At 47.9% G+C, this 22,174-nt stretch overlaps 1 protein-coding gene and 1 non-coding gene across 2 annotated transcripts in view; one reads left to right on the top strand and one right to left on the bottom strand.

Annotated features, from left to right (window-relative positions):
* NHS (NHS actin remodeling regulator) overlaps positions 1 to 22,174 on the top strand; it is a 342,007-nt gene that overhangs the window by 241,657 nt on the left and 78,176 nt on the right. The window lies entirely within an intron of this gene.
* TRNAW-CCA (transfer RNA tryptophan (anticodon CCA)) lies at positions 5,370 to 5,442 on the bottom strand. The gene has a single exon. It is a non-coding gene; the product is annotated as a tRNA-Trp (tRNA).

The following is a 22,174-nucleotide window of genomic DNA, read 5'->3' as shown; positions in this document are numbered from 1 at the left end:
CCTTTGAACCTACTATGTTAGGGTAAATGGGTTAAGGTGTATCAAGTTCGGGGTAGATTTTTGTTTGTGGGGTTTTTATTGGTTTGCTTGCTTGCTTGTCTGTTTTGTCTTGTTCTGTTTTTGAGAACACGATAGAATGAGCTCACTCTGATATTCAGTATGAAGAAAGAAATACCTAGTCTGTGAAACCAAGAGGTTTTGCCATCTTTAGGTATCTAGGTATTACCGTCTTTTATAGAGGCGGTATTTTGCAGAAAATGAGAGCCTGTTTGCTTGGGGTTGATTCTTGCGTTCTCTGAGTTGGAGGTGAGGGTGGGAAGATAGAGATGGGAAGGTTAGGAAGGGTTAAGGCTGCAGGAGAACAGAAGCCAGTGTAACCTGCTGTCTACTGTCTACCCTGCACAAGTCCTCTGTATGTAGACTTAGGTAGACATTACGTCTGTGTTCAAGGCAGAATCTTCTAGTCTTCTCCAAACCTGGCCTGTGCTTCTGAATGCTCTGTTGGGTCACATGGCTTTCTTCCTCCTGGGTGCCACATTTGGAGTCAGGAGGGATCCTGAGAAAGTCTGCTCTCCTGAGGGTGGCTGGCCTTACATGTGGCTCTAACTCAGTGACCTTGAGTATGGTGACACCCACTGGCTCCTGAAATGGCAGAAAGGAAATGTGGAAAGGAATTCACCTCAGTCATATCCTCTCATCTGAAACGCAGGCCTAGTTGTTCAGCATCCACAGGCCAAATGTCAAACACCAATAAAGGGAAAGATGCAAATGTTTCCTCAGCTTTGAAGAACTGAGGCCTCTCAGGAATGTTATCTTTTCTCCCTCTGGCCCCCACTCTACAACCAAGCAAGGAGGAAGTTTTGATTTATTCTTTAAGACAGAGTAAATCACTCTTCTCTCACCACCTTGTCTCTGTGTTATGCTTGCCATGGATGGCATTTGGCCTTTAACAACTAGGATCCCTCTTCCATCTAAGTTTTTATCCCTGGAAACCTTCACCAGCAAGACAGAGGTGGATGATTAATTTTGAAGTAAGGACGAGCTTGAAAATAGGCAAGAGGCACACATCAGTAGCCACAGGGCCCTTGGCTTAAACGGATGACAAATTACTCATTCCACCCAATGCAGGCCTCTATAGCTCCTGCTCTGAAAGCCAGAGGTGATGACGGGGACCATGGGTTTCTAGTACTTTCCACAGCTACCTTGGAAAGCCAGCAAAGTGGCCAGCTGGGAGAATTGAGATAATTGTGTATTGAATGCTTTTCCTTGAAAGGAAGGTGATTTGTAGCTTCGCTTGGTGAGCCTTCTCTTTTTCCCCTTGGCCCATCTCCTCTTGGCATTTACTTGTTCTTGCTGCTGCTTTTTGTTGTTGTTGTTGGGTTTTTTTTGTTTGTTTGTTTTGTTTTGTTTTTACACTAACGACATCATGGGCAAGGAGAGGAGATTTTATTTTGAAGAACAATGATCACATTAACCAGGTGACAGCAGATAAGCTAAAAGTCTCTCGATTTTCTCCTGGGAAAAAATGTTCTTTGCTGCCAAATCGCATTCCGCTTCTCTTTGTCTGCTCTCCTCTTATGGGAGGGTGGCAGGGCTGGCTGCTGATGGACTCAGAAGAAATCACTGGCAGATAAGATACACCCTTGATTCATATAAGAAGGGAAGCTTTTGAGTTCAATGATAAAAAATGACTTCCTTTCCTGTTGCACAACATTCTTGTGGCTGGAACTCTGTAGAACGGTGACATTTCTCTACCCTTGGTCCACAGTATCAAGCAGAAAATAACTATGAAATCTGAAACTTGGTAAAGGATGAAAATCCAATTCATTGCAGTCTGATAGACATGTAGGCCTGGATCAGACTCTGTAGCTACAGAATCTGGCTACATCCTGCCCTGTTTTCACAGCAAAACTGAGGACTCGCCTACCTTCAAGGTATCACAGCCACATATAAAGACCCAGCCAGTGCTCTATGCAGGAGCTGGCAAACCCAACTGGTGTGTCACCACAGGTGCAAGAGCAGCTATTAGCAAACAAACAAACCAAGCTTCCAAGTGACTGCAGAGAGTGAGTGGGGGATGGAGGAGGAAAAGGGAAGGCGGCACCCTCAAGGCAGGGAGGTTTAGTTTGATGGAGTGCTAGGAATTTGTTGGCCCCAAGAAGCATTCTGGGGTCACAGCTCTCTGAGCTGTGGTTTTTTTGGCAAGATCTCATAGGCTTGTTGTGAAGACTGGAGGATGTAATGAAAACGAAGCACATAGTGCAAGGCTCGGCCCACGTCGCAGACTGAGGAACTGTTCGCCGTTGTCGTCATCATCAGGAGATGGTGGTGTGTGGAGAATTTGAAGGCTCTCAGTCACAGGCCATGAAAACCCTTTGCCCTCTAATCATAACCCACTCTTTCTAAGACTTGACTCTCATTTCTCATATCTTGGCAGACTTTGGCTAATATTAGTTCACCTCTGGCAAAATGAAAGCAGGTTCAACCAAGTTTCAAAAGATGTATTGAACCCTACTCCATTTCTCAATATAGCATCTTGTACACAGGGTTTATAATTTTAGGAGTGGGTGGATATTTGCTTGGTGATACAGATATAAAACCAGTGGTGGATGTGAGCATTGCTCTTGGGTCTTTGTTTTCATCAACTCATTTCCACAACTTCAAAAAACATTCACTTGGTTGTTTTTTTCTTCTAATCTGTTTATCCTCCAGTGCTTTTGTTTGGGTCACAAAAGGAAAGGTATTTCTGGCAAAAAGCAATGAAACTTATTTCTTCTAAAGTTTAGCACTTACAATAGAAGGTGAAGTACTGTTGTATCATAAGTGATCAATATAATGTTTTTGAGAGGGGTCTGTCCATTAACATTGGGGGCTGAGGAGATTTGGAGCCCGGAGCTTGGGAAAAACCAGTATGTTAAGATTAAAACCCATCTACGGACTCTTTATTATGTGCTCAGCAGAACTGTGTGGGTCACAGCAGCTACTCATAGCAACCCTTTGACACAGGCACAATTATGTCCATTCTCCAGAGAAGGAAAATGAGGCTTAGAGCATTTGCCTAACTTGCCCAAGATTATAGCTCAGTCGATGGGAACCAGAACTTGGACCCATATCTGTCTGATCCCAAACCCCAGGCTTGTTACCATCAGGCCATACTGACTGTGAGGATTTGAAAATAATGACTCCAAACTAAACTTGGGGGTGGTATCTTTAGGTTATCATACAGGTTAAGAGTTAAAAGATGTGCCATGGCCTACACTCCAGTTCTGTTGAGGTCATCCGAAGAGAAGGAAACTTAGTTTTTATTTGAAGGAGCAACACCCAATCAGCAGAGATAGGCCCAGCACAACATGAGACTTGAGCTAAGAAGAGGCACCAGAGAAGGGGCAGAGCCAACAGTGTCCGCCCCCACTGCCACCCCTTGTCTTGAGAAAACAGAGTGGTGTAGGGAAGGCCTTTGACTTTCTCTTTCAGTCCTAAGCTAGTTAACCTGACTGCCTATAACTGGTATATTTATTACCCAGCATTGTTTATCAGTGACATATTGTTCAAATATTCATTTCCTAGGAGAGGGTTGTAAATGTCTCCTGGAATCATAAAAGGTGATGGATTAACAAGTGGGGGAAGTTGCGGCAGGTCAAGAAGTTACCATGTGGGGTTTCCCACACCATCACTTGCGAGGGTTGGCAGGTCACGAGTTGTCTCTTAGTGGCGAGAGAGAGGAGAGTTGGTCCTCTCTGACTTCCTGACTTCAGCATCCTGGTGAAGGTCCTCACAGCGATTATACTTCATCTCATTCAAAGGTTTTGAAAGCAAAGAACAAGTAGCAGGTACGATTACAGCTCTTGCTGGATTTGCAGGAATCTGATTGTAACTGTCTCCGTTCTCCACTTGGCCATCTTCCCACCATCATCTGCTTTCCCAGAGTTCTCAGGCCCGGCTGCTCTGAACCCACAGTGCTGCCTGTTGGCTGGAACAGAAAACCCTGAGACTCAGCATCCTTTCCAGTACTTTGAGATGAAATGCATGTGCGTCTCTGAAGTTCCCTATACCAGCCAAGTGTTCCAGTCATGCAGAATTCTTTGTACTTTCTCATCACACCATGCTGTTGCACACACCTCCAAGCCTGTATACAGTGTTCCCTCTCTAGAATGCTTCTATGACCAGTTTCATCTGGCCAACTTGTAGGCAGTTTGGAAGGCTTAGCTTAAGCATCACCTTCCTTGAGCAGCCCTTCCTGACATTGCTCAGAGGGATTTTGTCATCTCCCTTCCCATAGCCCATATGCTGTACACACCTGTATTTTAGTGGTGCTTCCAAGGGCGGCTGGAGAAGGGATAGGATACCCACTCCAGTATTCTCGGGCTTCCCTTGTGGCTCAGCTGGTAAAGAATCTGCCTGCAATGTGGGAGACCTGGGTTCAATCCCTGGGTTGGGAAGATTCCCTGGAGGAGGGCATGGCAACTCACTCCAGTATTCTTGCCTGGAGAATCCCATGGACAGTCCATGGGGTAGCAAAGAATTGGCCATGACAAAGCGACTTTCACTTTCACTTTTCCAAGGGCAGAGGATGAACTAGTGCCCCTGAGGGGATCTGAGCCACAGGGTGGAGGTGGAGATGGCCCAAAGCTGCCTTCCAGAGATCTGAAGATTTCTTTGTAATTAGTGGCTCCGACGGTAAAGCGTCTGTCTACAATGTGAGAGACCTGGGTTGGGAAGATTCCCTGGAGAAGGAAATGGCAACCCACTCCAGTACTTCTTGCCTTGAAAATCCCATGGACGGAGGAGCTTGGTGCAGGCTACTATCCATGGGGTTACAAAGAGTCGGGCACGACTGAGCAACTTCATGACTTCACATATGCATTTTCTATAAAATCTGCACTATTCCCTACATTATTTAATATAAAACAATCTCCCCCCAACTAATTATTGAGTAAAACTATGGTCCATGAAGATCCCCCACCTTTGTCCTGTGGCGTCCTGAACCCCCAGGCACAACACAGTATATGTTGAGAGTATGTGGAAGTCCCTCTGAAAACCATGTATAGTACAGTGTCTTTCTAGTTGGCCATTCTAGGAGCTCCTCTCAGCTGTAATATTTATAAGATTTTAGATACTCAAAAACTTTTTTTGAGTGCGTGAATCTTTCTCGTGATATTAGACATAATAAAGAACCAGTATTATTAAACCTCAAAGAGATGGGGTCATCTCTTTGACCCCAAGGTCTCCATCAGCCCACTTCTCTTTCTCTAGTTACTCTTGCATTTCAGTGGGCACTGACATTTAAGATTAATTTTTATTTTTGTTTTATTTTTTTAGGTTAATTTACTTGGCTGTGCTGGGTCTTAGTCGCAGCATGTGGGATCTAGTTCCCTGACCGGGGATTGAACCCAGGCCCCCTGCATTGGGGGCGTGGCGTCCTAGCCACTGGACCACCAAGGAAGTCCCTAAGATTAATTTTTAAAACCATTTTCTGCAGTTATGTTAACATTTAGTCACTACCATGATACCAGTATTGTTTTCCACACTTGTTCATGGCAAATGCATATTTCCCCAGCAACACTGTGGAAGAAAGAAGCCTTGATGGGCAGACTTGGAACTCTAAATGTCATCTGTCACTTCTTTCCTGTGGGAAAATTGGTCCTGAATTAAAAAAAAAAAAAAGACAACAACAACAACTTACACATGAACTCTGGAACACTCTGAGGCTGGAGACTGACTATATTCAAGGGTCAAGCCCCTCCATTCTGCAGTTTCTGTTTATAGGGCTTACTGCCCACAGCCTGAGGAAGTTGGGTAAGGAAGCTTAAAGCCAGAGCCACAGAGTAATATCCCAGAATCACTGGAGTGGTCAGGGATAACCTCAGATTGGTCCTTCCCTCAGGTCTCTGGTTCTACCAGCAGCAGCAGCAGGCTACCTTGGATGTGTAATGAATGTCTCAGAAAGCGAGAAAAATTCATTCTCACAAATCCTACTGACATTTGTGATCCTAAAGCTCTTGTTTCTATCCGGTTCAGACAAATGAACACCTGAGCCATCTATCGTCTCTCCTTTAAAAGAGAGTCTCAACTAAACTTAAGTTTCTTAAGAAATATTTGAGTAAAGGAACTCTCCTGTGCAAAGCACCTTTCAACACATGATCCATTTATTATGAAATTATTCTTCAGAAACTTCCCACTGGTACCCTTCCTTCTTTTTGTAAGTTTTATTTTTTTTTAATCTTTATTGAATTTGTTACAGTGTTGCTTCTGTTCTACATTTCGGTTTTTTGACCTCCAGGCATGTGGGATCTTAGCTTCCTGACCAAGGATTGAACCCGCACCCCCTGCATTGGAAGGCGAAGTCTTAACCACTGGATGCTCAGGGAAGTCCCCCTTCCTTCTTTAGAAGTGAATTACTCTTCACAGAAATGGAACACCCTTCAAGAGCAGGCCAAACCATGCCTCGATCCTCCTCCAGGTCACAGCCCACCTGGCTTCTCTAGCGTTGCTTCTGGTATATCTTACAAAGCCCACCCGGTCATTTCTCTATTGTTGGATGTCACCCCATCCTTAAATGACAAAACCTTCCCTCCCGGTTTGGCACATGATGCTATTTTTCTGTCTCCTCTGATCTGGAAGTTTCAGTTCTGATTCCACCCTGAAGGCACCTCACGGAGCTCCCAGCCTAGAGCTGGAATCCCTGTTCTCACACTGGGCAAAGTGGTTGGGAAGCAGGGTCAGGGCCTGAACTGGGGGAAGCTGCCACCACTGGTGTAGAGAGGGTTTTTTTTTTTTTAATTCCTAAAGTTTCTCAGCAAAACATCCCCCTTTCTGGAACATAATTAATATGTGTTGAACCACAAATGTAGGAAATCGCTGAGGGTACAGACCAACATATGTTCACAGGGCTACAAAGAAGGTTTCTTTCTTTCTCCCTTTCCTTTATTTGCTCCTTGCAAAGCTTTGCCAGAGTCAACTGAAAAGAACCCCTTTTCATCATATATACTTTTTCCCAAGAAGTAAAATGAACTAAATTAATTCATTCACTCAGCACTATAAATACCAAATGAAGAAACCATAGATGTATAGATGTAAATACTCCCTCTGTAATTATTTTTTGTGTTTATATAACTAGAGGGCACCAAGAGAAAGAAAAGAGAAATTACCCTCAGTTCAAAGATTCCCAGATTTACTAAGAAAATTATGAAAGAAAAGAAAAGAGCCCAAGCATCTCATGCAAAGACAGCGAAACAATCAACTCATCTGTTACTCGCCAACACTTTTAGCAAAAGAAATGGCTTTTGATGAAACTGCTGGGAACTCTGAATGCTGAGCATTTTTCCTATTAAATAAAGTTAGTAATTAATGTAGCAATTAAGAGTGCAGGGGTTGATTTTACCATGTTGAAACTGCTTAGTGCAGCCAAGGTTGAGCACTTCTGTTGAGGTATTTAGTTGTAACCATTGTTTCTTCCTGTTTCAGACTGTTGAGTGCGGCCCTAATTTAGTTTGTAATTGTTCCTTTCTTCCTTTTGAGAGTCTCCATCTGTAAGTTCCCTAAGTGTGTGGGAAGGGAGGGTGTGCATCTCTTCTCCCCTGCCCACCTGTGTCTTTGGCTGCCTCATCTTCTTAAGACAACCGTGACTGTTGTTGTTGAATATTACAAAACTGGTTCTTGTTCTCGGGCTTACTCCTCTGTTTCCCTGAATGGGTTCTGGGGTCAAACACCCCGTCTCTCCTTCTCCTCCTCCTATGTACTGACCATCTGGGGGTGACTCTGGGCCACTCCCCTTGGAGATGCTCTCCCCCAAACCACATGACCCAGCATCAGGCTGACAAGCCCAGGGTTGAGGAGGGAAGGTGGATCTCCATGGCTGAAGGCTAGTCATAGGAAGCCTCTCTGGCTTGGCACTTTCACGGGGCATAAATGAGATGATGTGAAGACTTTAAGCTATGGCAATGTGTGGAGCCATCGAAAAGAATTCATTTTGTTTTTAGGAAGGTTTTAGTTGATTGATATCTACATTTAAACCAGGTCTCAACACTTAGTATCTGTTTTGACAAGTGGCTAGAAATGGACAGAACTTCCTCAGTTGGCCTTTTCTGTGTAACAAAACCACTAGTATTTAGTGGCTTAAAAATCAGTGGGTGGTTCTTCTGGTCAAGCCCTGCAGGATGATGTAGGGTGGCCTCATTCACACATTGGGGTTTAGCGGACTCGGGGTCAGAATGAGGGGGACAAGTGGACCGCATGTGTGTCATCAGCCAACAGCCTAGCCCAGTCTAGCCTAGCCCTGCCCCCAGTGGCTACAAGCCTGGGTAGGTACCATGATCAGCAGAGGTGTAGAAGCTGGAACACATCTTGAGTCCCAGGCTCAGAACAAGTTCAGTGTCACTTCTACTACATTCTATTGGCCAAATGAAGTCACAAGGACTTGCTCAGATTCAGGGTGGAAAAATAGATTCTACCTCTCAACGGGCAAAGCTGAAAAGTATTACAGCTCTTTTTTGAAATCTATACAGTAACCAAGCTCCTTTATTTGTAATTTAATATGTACTGATATATATATATATTAATATGAATTTGGCATTCTTCCACTGATAAGGTAACTCTCACTTGCACTCAAATACACTTTGTAAGTGGGAGAGAAGGGGTAGGAATGGTCCATGGCCATGACAATGAATGATCCATGTAAATATTATCTGTCATGTGAGTCATATTGTTAAAAGGCTGTGAACAGCTGTCCAGAAGGCAATGTGGTGAGGTGGAAAGAGCACAAACCTTGGAAAAAGACAGATCTGAGTTCAAACTTCATCTCAACTTTTAGTTGGATGGCCTTAGGCAAGTTACTTGACCTCTTTAAGCATCAGTTTCCTCAACCATAAAACAGAAAAGTGATACCTGAGGTTGTTGTGAGGATTAAATGAGATTATGTATAACAGCCATATATAGTAAAGAGCCATTTCATGCTAGCTTCCTTCCCCGTCCCCTTCATTTAAAAAAATAATAATTTTATTTATTTAGTTATTGGCTGCACTGGGTCCTCTTTGTGTGTCTGTGTGCTCAGTCGTGTCTGACTCTTTGCGACCCCATGGACTGTAGCCCGCCAGGCTCCTCTGCCCATGGGATTCCCCAGGCAAGAAAACTGGAGTGGGTCGCCACGCCCTCCTCCAGGGGCTCTTCCCGACCCAGGGATGGAGCCCGGGTCTCCTGCCACTCCTGCATTGCCGGTGGGTTGTTTACCACTAGCGCCACCTGGGAAGCCCTGTCCCCTTCCTTTTTTCTTTTTTTGAAATTCACATTCAGTGGGCATAGTGGCTTCTACTTAGAATCACAGCTGCCAAGTTCCTTTCTCTGCCAGGTACCAAGTTTTCCTTTTCTACATCCTGCATATTTTAGAGAAATGACTTTGATGTAGTATTTTTCAACCTGGGATCTTGGCAGTATTTGCAAACATAAGCATACAGCTAACAATTCCAAGACAATTCTTGGTTTTGGTGCTATACATGATGTCACACTCTTGAACTGTGCATAGCTGGTTTTCTTTATGGTCTGGATATCCTGAGGAATTCTAGAAACTCACCACCAGAAAAGAAGGCTTTGAAGTAATAAAAAGTGGGCAGCAGTGTATGGGAATGGAGTTCTCTCAGAAAGGGTGTATTTACAGTGGGGAAGGTTTGCAAACACATCTAGGGGCTCTAAGTGGTGAGCTGGGGCTTTAGGGGCTGGGGAGGGAGGGGCAGATGGGGCCAGACCTCTGCTTCTCAGATGCATTCCATGGGGCTCCATTTTGGCTAAATAATCATAATTCCCACCAAGACAGCACAGAATGATAATGGTTTTATTTATTATTTTATATGCATTGCCAGGATATGCAAAGCTTTATAGCTTGCCATAAATCGAGAGGGATTATCACAGCTGTTACTTATTTTAACAGGTCACAATACAGTAGTTTGTGCCAGATGGTTTTGAGAATTTTGAGAGAGAAATTTTATACAGGCAGCCATACAGACACTAGCTTGGGTAGTTGGGCCCTGAAATTAATTTACATTTGTTGTGATATAAAATGTATATGAATAAACACATAGTTCCTTATGAACAAGCAAGCCATTTTAGAGCAGTGGTGTCTTGTGGAAGTCACGAGATCTGTGAGCAGCGGTGGGCTGGCAGTTGTGATGTGACGTTACCAGGAGTTAGGAGGTGTGAGACTCTGCCACACCCACCTGATGCCAGGGACATCCAGCTTGCTTCAGGGAAATAAACATTGGAGGCCAAACTGGGTTTCTGTCATTGGAGCCCAGGAGAGGAAAGGAGGGGAGCCACCTTAGGGAAACATCTGGGGAGGGTGTGTATGCTGGAGAGTGAAATTGGAATTGGGATTCCTGAGGTCACCAAGAAGGTCAGTCTGGGGCCAAAGGGCTTCCCAGACTGGACAGATCGTAGTTCATACTGTTACTATTATTATTTACAAAGATTTATTCATGTATTTGGCTGCCTCTGTCTTAGTTGTGGCAGAGACTCCAGTTGTGGCTCGCAGGCTCAGGCTCAGGCTCAGCAGTTGCAGTGTGTGGGCTTAGTTGCTCCACAGTGTGTGGAATCTTAGTTCCCCAACCAGGGATCAAACACACACCCCCTGCACTGGAAAGCAGATTCTTAAGCGCTGGACCACTCACAAGTTCCCCCACCCCAGGTCATATTATTGCTCTTGCAGATGCTGAAGTTTATGTGTAGAGTGGTTGGTTCTGGAAGATAAGCAGAAATGTCAAGGAGAAATAAGAAGTGATGATGAGGAATCATTTCAGAAGGTGGTTTTGGTTCCAGGTTTCATAAAACAATAAACTTCCAGAATGAGAGACCTAGAGAAAACCTCTCAGATCATCTCCACTGTCCTTGTTTTATAGCTGAAGAAACAGACCAAGAAGATCACTTACATTGAGTCATCTTGGTTCTTTCAATTAAAAAATGAACGCAGACTGTCGGGGTTTGTGGAGTCTGTAGGCCTACCCCCACATCTCTCCTTGATTTGCTTCCTCCCTGCACCAAGTATGTCTCCTGCTGCCCAACCTTATGCTGGGGAAGGACTGCCCCAACCCATCAGAATAATGCAAGTGTTAGTCACTCAGTCGTGTCCAATTCCTTGGGATCCCATGGACTGTAGCCCACCAGGCTTCTCTTCCCATGGGATTCCCCAGGCAAAGAATACTGCACTGTGTTGCCCTGCTCTTCTCCAGGGGATCTTCCCAACCCAGGGATCCAACCCAGGTCTCCTGCATTGCAGGCGGATTCTCTACCATCTGAGCCATCAGAGAAGCCCAGGTCTAAAGCACAGCTGGGTTTTCTTGGTAAACTGCTCCAAGATATAAAGATAACATATCATTTCTGGAACAAGACTAAAGTTTTTTAGCTTTTTCCAATCAATTTCTTCAGCTCCTATAAGATAACAATGAAATAATTAAGCAGGAAAGGCAAGCTTAGAACAGACTTGGGGCATATATTGGGCATCATCTATGTATAGAAAATCAGGAAGTAATAGTATTTTGAAAGCTGAATAGACCATGAATGTCAGGGGACAGAATTAGAACCTTTCTTATAGATTCCCCTGAGATGAAGAGTAGAAGCATTAAAGCTTTGAAAATCTGGAGGCTAGATAATACCGAAAGGGCCCACTCTTTCCAGAGATGCTAAGCTTCCAGTAACTTTATCTCTGGAACACAGCACTAAGCCTGAAAGTAAGTGGAGGGCGCTTCCCCGGGCTGCAAATAGTTGTCAGTAAGCCCACGCACCTTGCCACTTAGATTCTTGCTCAGGCCACTAGTAACTCTTCCTTAGTGGGCAGCTGTTGCCCAGCCATGATGTCTGTTTCCCTCAGCCCACTGTGGCTTCAAGGTACAGGGAGGGAGCTAGAAGACGGTAAGAGAGGAGTGTCAGTGGGGAACTAACAACCATCAGGGAAAGAGCTTGGAAATCCAAAAAGGAGTCTTTGAAATGTGTTGCCATAGAGACCGATAATAAGCCTTCCTAATAAAGACCCTAAGTAATCAGCAGAGCATTAAATTGTGTTTTGTATCATCTGATTAAAGAGATAGGAGAGTGACTTGTTCAAGGTAGGCTAATTCTGGTAACCAACCCCCAACATTTCAGTGGCTTCTTTCTGACGCTGCAGTCTAATGCAGGTTGGCATGTAGTCACTTGCGTCCCCAGGCTCTTTCCACTTTGGGGTTTCTTTACCCCAGGGTCTCTTAATATGTGTTGGAATGGACAGGAGCTTTTCTGAGCCTGGCCTGGGATACACAGGCCTTTCCCACCTCCCACTGGCAACACTGAGTTGCATGGCTGCACCTGATGGCCAGGGAGGCTGGCTGGAGGAGCAAGACAGGGATAGTTGAATAACTAACTAGCTAGTTTCTTCCAGGGAAAATATAAAATGTGCTCTAAAACAATGAGGGGCTTCAGTGAACTGCTTTTGGTCAGATCAACTTGAATTGAATGGACGATCACCAATAATTGAATGAATGGACTTTTCCTGGGAATACCATTCCCACATTTCCTGGGAATACCAGTTAAAGGGAACAGTCCTGTCCTGAGTCACGTCATAGATTCAGTGGCCGGCAAACTATGGCTCTCAGGCCAAATCCCACCCCCTGTCTGTTTTGTGCATAAAGTTTTATTGGAACTCAGCCCCCTCCATTCATTTATGCCTTTTGAGCTATAACAGCAGAGTGGAGTCGTGGCAATAGAGACCTCATGGCTTTCGAAGCCTAAAATATTATCTGACCCTTGACGGAACAAGTTTGCTGATCCCTCCTCTAGATCATCACTGTCCTAAAGGGACGACACATTTGCCATTGTTTTCTTCCTGAGACCTGGTACCCTTGGCTTCCAGAAAAAAAACAAGCAGGACACCCACATGGGCTGGGACGTAAACTCTGCCCTTAGAATGCTAGCTCCAAGAGGGCGGAGCCCACTCTGTCCACTCTAGTATCCAGCACAGTACCTGGCGCCCAGGATGTTCAACAAGTACTTTTGTTTGAACCCGTGAGCCATAGGAATCATCAGGTACCCTAACCACCAGAAACAGGGTAGGGACTCAGAAAAACTACAGTCTGAGCATGTTCGGGAAGACCTAAGACACAGGAAGGAGCTATCTTCACTGGGGTTTACTATGTGCCAGGCACCATCATGGTGCTTTGTATCTATTATTTTATTTCCTCTTCCTAACAACCCTATAAATTAGGCATCCTGTTTGCCTTTTACAAGGAAACCAAGGTTCAGAAAAGTCAAATGATTTTCCAAAGGCCATACTGCTAAGAATGGAAAAGCTCAGATTCCAACTCAGGTCTTTCTGGGATCAAAGTCCAGGGTTTGTCTGTTTGTTTGCTTTCTCTTTCTTTTTCTCTCTCTCTCTCTCTATACCACAGGACTTGCCAAAACTATATCCAAATGTAAGTGATCTAGTTATATCATTATTTTCATTGTCACTGTTAACAACAACCTCATCACTGTAAAGATGAATGCAAAGGATGGATGGCCATTTTCATCACTTTACGGAGCTCTGCGGGCCTCACTGCAGAGGCTCTCCTTTGGTAGAGCAGCCCTGAAAAGCTGGAGCAAGACAGTCCATCTCCTTGGGATGTGTGATTAGTGACTTGGCCACCAGTTCCCCCTGATCTTGCCAGGGATTGCTGTAGAGGGTGGCCATTTTGCTCACTGGAACATAAATCCTCATTTCAAAGCCCGAGTGGTTTGAGTCTGCACATGGCAGGGCTTCCCCTGGCCTGGTGGAGTCTGTCCCAGAACTCTCAGTGTGCTTTTAACAAGCTCCCGGGTGCCTCTGGTCCTTTGACAAGCAAGGCTAAGGGAAAGACTCCTTTTTTTTTCTTTTTTCAGCAGCAGTTCCACACCCGCTGTGGCCACTCCACCAGGCTCCCCCAAAGCCAAGGGAGTGGTGGGCTCTGCTCCCACTGACTTTTTAGGGATGTCTGGCATTCTCCATCATGCCACCTTCGTGAAACCCTGTGGACCCTGGTGTCCAGGAGAGGCCATCCCTCCTTTCCTGATCTGGTACTTCTCTGTCTCATCTCCCTGGTGGACTCTTTTCCTTTGTCAACCCACCCCTTGAACTTTGGGGCTCACGATTCTTCTCGGCCTCACTTGGAGTGACCGCGTCACCTCCTCCCACCTCATCCTTCCTGACCTCGCCTTGCTCTGTCTTCCAGCGGGGACTCCAGCCTGTGCTGCAGGCTGGCAGCCCTTGGAGGAGGTTGGTGTGAGTGGGGTCAGAGGAGAGCAGCCAGCCTGGACTAACTTGGCTTCCACGTGATCCTTTGTGTGATCACAATCGTAATTCATAGTAATGCCAATTAGGAAATACTCTCTACCAGGGCTTGTGGCAACCCTGTGATTTCTTGTGACCTTGGCAAGTCGAGTGTTTCACCACAATTTGTGAATTATGGAGGGGTCAGGGGCCTCGTGGACACAGGACTGCTCTTGCAGGCAAATCTGCCCAGGACCTCCATCTCCCTATTTGAAAACAGGTAGCCTGGTCAAAACAGGGACAAGTTTTCCCTAAATGGGTTTCCAAGGCTTCAAGACAAAGTACCAGAAACTGCCTCCCACAAAGCATATTTTGGATAATTTCATTCACTGCTTTCCCCCTGGTTATATATTAGGGATATATCCCATAAGTGTTGTGTTTTTAGTGGCCGTAAATGGCTTTCTGTCTTCTGTATGTGGTGGTTATATATAGAATCTGCCAGCCTAAGGCATGGGCACACACTGGCGTGGTTTTTAACCCTGGTTTCTTCTCAGAGCTGGTTTAGTAAATCACCCATCCCTGGAGATGAGCCCGTCGCCAGGAAGACATTGTCTTTGCAGTGTTTTGGAGCCTGGGCAGGCTAAGTTGTGTCCAGGCTGCGAGGTTTCGCCGATGAAAGGGGGGAGGGGAGGCAATGTTACAATATTCGGCCGTTCTAATCCTGTTACGCACGCGGGCACATGCTCCGCGCCAGTCTCCAGCCTCTCTCTTGCCCCGGCTAGAGGAGTTGGCACGGTCGGCGTCTCTGATTCCTCTGCTGTTGGCTCGAGACCAGGGAGTGGGGAGGTGAGAAGGGAACCACGGGGGTGCGGCGCTGAGCAGCCGTGGTCGGTCCAGCCTGTTGGTGATGAGCCGAGCCCACTGCCTCTCTGGGCATGGGTAACGCGCAGCGCCAGCGGCCGTGCTACCGGAGAAGGAAACGCACAGGTACCAGAAATCCGGATCCAGGATCCTCTGCAGCCCCTGGCTCGTCTAAGCGCGCAGGGCCCGCTTTGTGGCCAGCTCCCGCGCGCCACCGAGTTTGGGGCTGGGGTCTGAGTCCTGCAGCTCACTGCGGCTGGCAGCAGGGGACGGATTATTTTTAGCAGGTTCCCTTTAGCCCAGTGGAGCCAGGAGATGTTCACAGAGCCGGGCGGCTGTCTGCAGAGCGTTGGTGCAACCGTGCCTGCTGCCCGGGAGGTTTGGCTGCCGCAGTCCCCTCCATTCACTGGGCTGTAAATCGAAGCTGTCTACACCGGCAAGGCGCTCGATCCCAGCGTGGCCCTGGGGCTACGTCCCGCCCAGGTCTCCTGGCACCTGATTTCCCAGTGGTCAATTAGGTGTCTCTGCCTGCAGCATTGAAGCAGTGGAGGGGCCAATGCCCCGGCTTTGATGGAGCGCGCCGTGCGCAGAGACCTCCCCAGTCGACTTCCTCATCAGAAGGCAGCATCCATTCATAATTCTCTCTCAGCCTGTGGACCGAGTTTGGCTGGAGCTGAGCATGGACTCCGGCGATCTCCGTTTTTGCATCTGAAGCAGAAACTAAGATAAAAGGAAGAAGGAAGGGGGAATGCGGTCCTAACGCAACAAGGCGCTGGAAAGCCCCCCGGGAGGCCTCTCCTTTGCAGGGAGAGGGAGAAGAGGCAGATCGCAAGCCCAGCGCCTCAGCCAGCTGCTGCTTCGCTGCGGAGCCGGCACGCATGCCTACCTCACCTGACGGCCGCATTCCCGGGGAGCCGGCGCGGGGCCCGGCGGCGCGCCCAGGGCGCACGGGCGGTAGGATCTCTGCACCGGGGGAACGAAGCGCGGGCGGGCTTCCCAGGGCCGAGCCCGAGCCTGACAGGGCGCCCGGGGAGGCCAGCCTCGGCCAGGAGCCCCACCGCAACCCCCCGGGATGTTCCGGTGTGTGTGAGATGGGACCGGCGTGGGGGGGAGGGGGGAGGGGCAGGTGACATCATTTTAAACTAATCTTTCACACCTCTGGGTGGTGGGTAAACTTGGGGAAAGGAGGAAGCAGGAGCCGCAGCCCCGCCGCGCGCTAGCATGAGAGGAAATATCCCCAGCCAAGGTCCAAGAGCCGGGTCCCCTTGGCAGAGCAGAGTGAGGGGGAGCAGGCGGTCAAGGTGGACCGCGCATAGCTCTAAGGGATGAGGGGAGCCACTCTGGCTTTGAGGGGGGTGGCTTTTTTTTTTTTTAAGCATATTGCAGCTGCAGCTTTGAAGTTTGCCGCCTCCTCCCCACCCCCATCCTGGGTTTTGGGGCGGGGCGGCACTCTTCCACGAGGCTGCCCAGGCCTCTCCTAGCTTGGGTGCAGGGACTGCAGGGGCTGGTGGTGACAGGGACTCGAAGACACTGGAAGTGGGAGGGCACCCCGAGGCTCAGCCTTCTGGAAGCTCTAGGGGCTGGGGAGAAGTCGGGGCACCTCTTGGTGCCTCTTCCTATTTTCCTGCCCTGTCACTGGGTTTTGGGTGACATTTTGCCTGTGCAGGGGTCTCCCTGTCACAGAGCTGGCTGTGATGCTGTAAGGCAAGTGGACTGTTAGGACGAGCTGGACGAGGGAGGCGACCGAGCTGCAGCTTTTGCTTTTGTGGCAGTGTTAACCCCATCAAGCCAGCTCCCTTGGTACACTTGTCCACCTGGGTCAGTGTCTGGGGGGGCGTGAGTCCAGCTTCTGATTGACTAGTTCTGCCAGCCAGTGGGCCAAGGCAGGATTTGCCCAGGGCCTGCCAGGCCAGGGATGGGTGGACAGTAGAAGAGCGAAGCCCCCCACCCCCACCCCCGGTACCCCCTCAGGGGAAGGTTAAGCAGGCCCGCCATGATGGTGCCCGGCGTTGTGGCCACCGTGTGCTCTGCTCCTGAGTTTGGGAGCTCTTGTTTCATGAGGTTTTTATTTTCCAGTTTTGTGCCTCCTGGTCCCCAGTTTGTTTTTCACAGCTGCTTGTGAGCAAGGCAAAGATAACAGCATCTAAAAATAGCCTTGCGCAGCTGGAGATGCAGCTTAGCTGGACCCCACCATCACAAGGATGGGGTCTCCCTTCCCGGATATGTGAGAGTGAGCCCTGCTGGGCCCCCAGGAAGCCTGAGGCCAGGTCCACACAGCCTGCAGAGGCAGTGCGCCTCCAGTCTCCGGACAGGGTGGGGATGCTAGGGCGCTGGTCTGGGTGAGAGAGCAGCTGCCTGTCCGCCCCTCTGTGAGGGCCAGAGCTACTGGGCTGCAAGGTTGGGCGATGGGATCCCACACAGGGACCCCTCCGCAGCCCCCAGCCGTTGGATTCTGCAGCTTTACATTCTCTGGGAGTTCTGCTTAGCCATCCATGTGGGGCTTCCTCCTCTGTGCTTCAGGGGCTAGCAGGCCACACCCCCCCAGAGGCATCTGGCCTGGAATATAGAGGGACCAAAGGGTCCAGGTGGTACCTAAATCATGCCAGCTCCCTGGGTGCAGGTGGTAGCCGGGGTGCCACTCTTCCAGATGGAAATCTCTGGGCAGTTGAGTGAGGAACCTCTTCTTGGTAACTGCAGGGAACCTGGTCTGTCTGAGAGGCGCAGCCCCAGCTGATGGGGAAGGTACCACATGGAAGGGAGGAGACAGGAAGGGACTGAGGACTTCAGTGATGCTAGTGGATGGCAGGAAGCCACAGTCTCCTCCTGGATTCCTGGATTCCTTGAGCCTGCCAGGGCTCTCCTGTTGTTTATTTCCATAAACTTTCATTTTCCTGATGTTTGCCTTTTCTTTGGTGGCAAAGATAGCAAAGTCCAGCGTGAAGAAAAAAAAGAGACCCCATCTGTTCTTGATCTGATTGAATCATAGGATTTTTTTTTTATTTTGGCAAAAATGCATTGGTAACTGCTGAAAAAATGTAAATGCCTAACCTTTTAACACTGAAAGAAATAAACTAGAGTGTATGGGAATTTAGGAGGGAAGGTGCACATTCCCACCATCAGTTCCCTATTCAAGATAGAACCTACTGGATGAGTCTCTCTTCCTTTTCAAAGTGCATTTTGATTTTTAAATTATACATTTATTTTCCTTGGACTTCCCTGGTGGCTCAGATGGAAAAGAATCTGCCTGCATTGTGGGAAACCTGGGTTCGATCCCTGGGTAGGGAAGATCACCTGGAGGAGGTCATGGCAATCCACTCCAGAATTCTTGCCTGGAGAATGCCGTGGACAGAGGAGATCAGGACCATATTAAGATAGCGTTTGGACTTCCCTGGTGGCTCAGACAGTAAAGCATCTGTCTACAATGTGGGAGACCTGGGTTCGATCCCTGGGTTAGGAAGATCCCTTGGAGAAGGAAATTGCAATCCACTCCAGTACTATTGCCTGGAAAATCCCATGGACAGAGGAGCTTGGTAGGCTATAGTCCATGGGGTCACAAAGAGTCAGACACGACTGAGTGACTTCACTTTCCTTTTCCTTTTCTTTGATTGGGAGAAGGAAGAGATTAGGAAACCAAATACCTCTGATAAATCCTCTAATCATTCCTGATTAGTCTTCTAGTAGAGGCTTCTATGGGGTTGCACAGATTCGAACATGACTGAAGCAACTTAGCAGCAGCAGCAGAGGCCTCAGAATATTTGCTGGTTCATCTTAGAAATGTCCCTCACTTTGATGTTCCCTACAGAAGATGCAAGATTACTGATGATTCCATTTAGCCCAAAGGTCCAGTGCAACAGTAGCTAACTCTTTGGCCCCCTTAGAAGAGCAGATGGGGAGACCATGAGCTGGGATGCAGAAGTCTTTCCTAAAGACTCACTGACTTGGCTCTGCCTGTAGCAAATAAGATGTCAGTGATCTGTTATACCAAAACAGAGAGGTGCTGCTTACTCTTGAAGTTCAGAACCTGGATCAGCAGTTAACTGGAGACTCACACTGAGTGCATTGGTTAAGGAATACCGTAACAAATAAGTCCCAGATCTCAGGATTTTAACACAATGCAGTTTTTTTCTTTATCATATAAAGTGTAATCAACTTTTAGCTTGTGATGACAAGGAACCTGGTCTCATGCCCTCTTGCAGCTCTGCTATCCCCTAGGGCCTCGGAGTCCCTCCTGAGTTTCTTTGCATCTAACCAACAGAAGGGGAAAGAGCATTGGGGATTGGAAGTGCACATCTCATCCCCATCTACATTCCACTGGCTAGAAGTCAATCACGTGACCACAGCAAACTACAATGGAGGCTGGGAAATGTAGTCTCTGCCTGGAAGATGCCCCCTTTTGCTCTCCTTTAGGATTGGATTTGGCTTTGGCACTGGGCAGGTCATGTAGCCAAATACATCTCTCTCTCTTTAAAATGGTGGTGATTCCACCTTCCCTTTCCTGTTTCACAGGACTTGGAAAGGTGTTGAGACATAACAGACTTCTGGAGGGACCATCTGGTCATTGTCATTATTCCCCATGTTGTAGATCACTTGCCCAATGTGATACAGCTAGTTTATGGCAGAGCTGCAGTTTGAACCTAGGTCTCCTTCTCTTAGCTCTGTGTTCCTTCTGCCATGTGCTGATCACTCTGCCCTCTTAGGAAAACAGTTACATAGGGTAGAGTTTCAGAAAGCTGATATACAGTCCCCTAGATAGCCTTCATCTTGTATAATCACTAGAAACAGCCATTCATATTACCTAAAATCGATGTGAGATTTTTCCCCCCAGTTGTTACTGTAGAACCAGTTGGAGTTAGTCTCAGAAGAGCCAGGCACTGGTCTATGCCCTGTACATAGATGAACTCACTTAATCCTCATAAGAACCCTGTGAGGGAGGGATTATTATCATACCAACTTTATAGATAAGGATGCTGTGGCACAGAGAAGTAACTTGTGCAGGGTTTTACAGGTAACACATGACAGATCTGGGATTTGATCCCAGGTGACGTGGCTGCAGAATCCAACCCTGGACCATCTGGCTACACTCGGTCTCTGCTCTGGTGGGCTCCAGGTTCTGGCCTTCTGTGATGTGTACGGTCAACGCAGACCCTGATACTCAGGATGTAATATTCTGAGTTTCTTCTCTTAGTGAGTGACCTTGGAGGTCCATGACAGGGAGTCATTTGTAAATGGACTGAGGCATGAATTTGAGCCCCCAGCATATGAAAATGATACACAGGATTAAGCTATGTAGCTAGTGAGACAGCCGCAGTTCCTCATCTCCGGCTCTGACAGTCCAGTGAAGCTTTTTTTCCCTCCTTTTAAAATTTTTGGTCTACTCATCCCTGGATAGGCAGTATCTACTATGAAGTTATAAAAAAAAAATGTTTCTTCCTTGTGAGAAGTGGCCATCAAATGAGGAAGGGCTCTTCAGTCCAATCTGAAAAGGCAGTTGACTCAAGAGGGGAGGGGCAAGGCCAGCATAGCCATTTGACTCTTGAGGTAATTGCAAGTTGCGATTATGTTGTCTATCTACTGTTCTTTAAGAATCCACTCCAAAACTCACTGGCCTAAGAAACAACTGCCAATCTGTTGGTTCAAGATTCTGCAGGGTCGGGTAAGCTCCCGGGGCAGTTCTTCCACTAGTCTTACTGGTGGTGTGTGCCCTGGGGGCTCAGCTCTGCTTCTGTCTCTGTGTGGTTTCAGGGCCAGTCCAATGCTCTTGCCAGCAGGGTATGGACTTCTTACCTAGTGACTTGGGGTCCCCAAAAGCACAAAGGCAGGAGCTTCCAGGCCTTCTCAAGGCTGAGCCTGTGACTTGTTTTGCCAACAGGCCGTGAATCCTGGAGGGGCGGAGACAGACTGCCACAGTGGTGAACTCTGAAGGCTCTGTATTTACAAACTTGAGCATTCCCAGAGGTCTCAGGAGAAGCTGACTGTACATTAAGATATAGGTTAAAGAAATCTATACCTTGTACTCCAGTGGACAAAGATGGCTATCCGTGCCTGGGTCTTTCTCCATCCCAAAGTCAGGACCCGTTTATGACCGTGAAAGCACTGAGGCTGTGGATGTAAGTGCCCAAAAGGAAAGGGGACTGAAGTATGTGACTTCTGTTCTCTTGCCCTTCCCAGACAGCGTCTCACAGGTATCGATTATTTTTTACAAAGTATCAGTACCCCCCCTCAAATAAGAAGCATACCAGTTGGATCAGGGCACAAAAGTCCCTCTGACATCCACCTCCTCTTTCCCAGCCAGACATACATTCTGAGATGACTGAGCACACACAACGGGAGCACACACAACGGGAGCACCTGGCTGCCTCAGGAAGGACAGCTGCTCTCCCGCAGAAATGGGCTCGTGAGTTCAGTGTGTCAGGCTTCCATTTCGGATCATCCTCCCCAGGCCCTTGCATCACTCCGGCCAGTGGAGGTGCAGCGAAGTAGCCACACAGCCCCTTCCTCCTCAGGACTCAAGCACTCATTCCCCAGCGCTGGGCACGGCTGACTGATGGCTCACAGCCCAGCCCCTCTTTGGGAACTGTCCTTGAAGAGAGCTGCCTCACCCAAGGTCACACCCCTTCCCTTCCCAGGTCAGCGCACACAGCGACTGGCCATACTGCCTCCATTGAGGACAGTTCTGTGCAGCCACCCCAACTCCAGAGCTCGCCTATGGGGCTGGCTGATCTTTCGTTGTGATGGGGATCAGCAGAGGACCCCTCCTGCAAGCTGAAAGAGAAGCTTCTCTCTGCCCGATGCTGCTCAGTTCCCTCCCTCACCCCAAGAGCTTTTCCTACGAAGCTTCCCACACTCTAGTGCCTATGTGACGCCAGTGCCTGCTCTCCGGAAACCTGACCCAGGATAGGTGGCCTGGAGACCGGGTTACCCCCTGCTGAGGACTGCACACACACACAGAAGCAGGCCACACAGCATGGGCCATCCCCAGACTCTTCCCATTGGGCAGAGATGACAAGTGCTGAAGCAGAAATGTGAGAAAAAGCAAACAGAAAGTGACGGAGTCCTAAGTCAGTCTGATGCCTCAGT

Source organism: Budorcas taxicolor, chromosome X (genome assembly GCF_023091745.1).
Source record: "Budorcas taxicolor isolate Tak-1 chromosome X, Takin1.1, whole genome shotgun sequence".
Lineage (NCBI taxonomy): Eukaryota > Metazoa > Chordata > Mammalia > Artiodactyla > Bovidae > Budorcas > Budorcas taxicolor.
The sequence above is the reverse complement of the archived record's forward strand: the minus strand, read 5'-3'. Positions and strand labels throughout refer to the sequence as shown.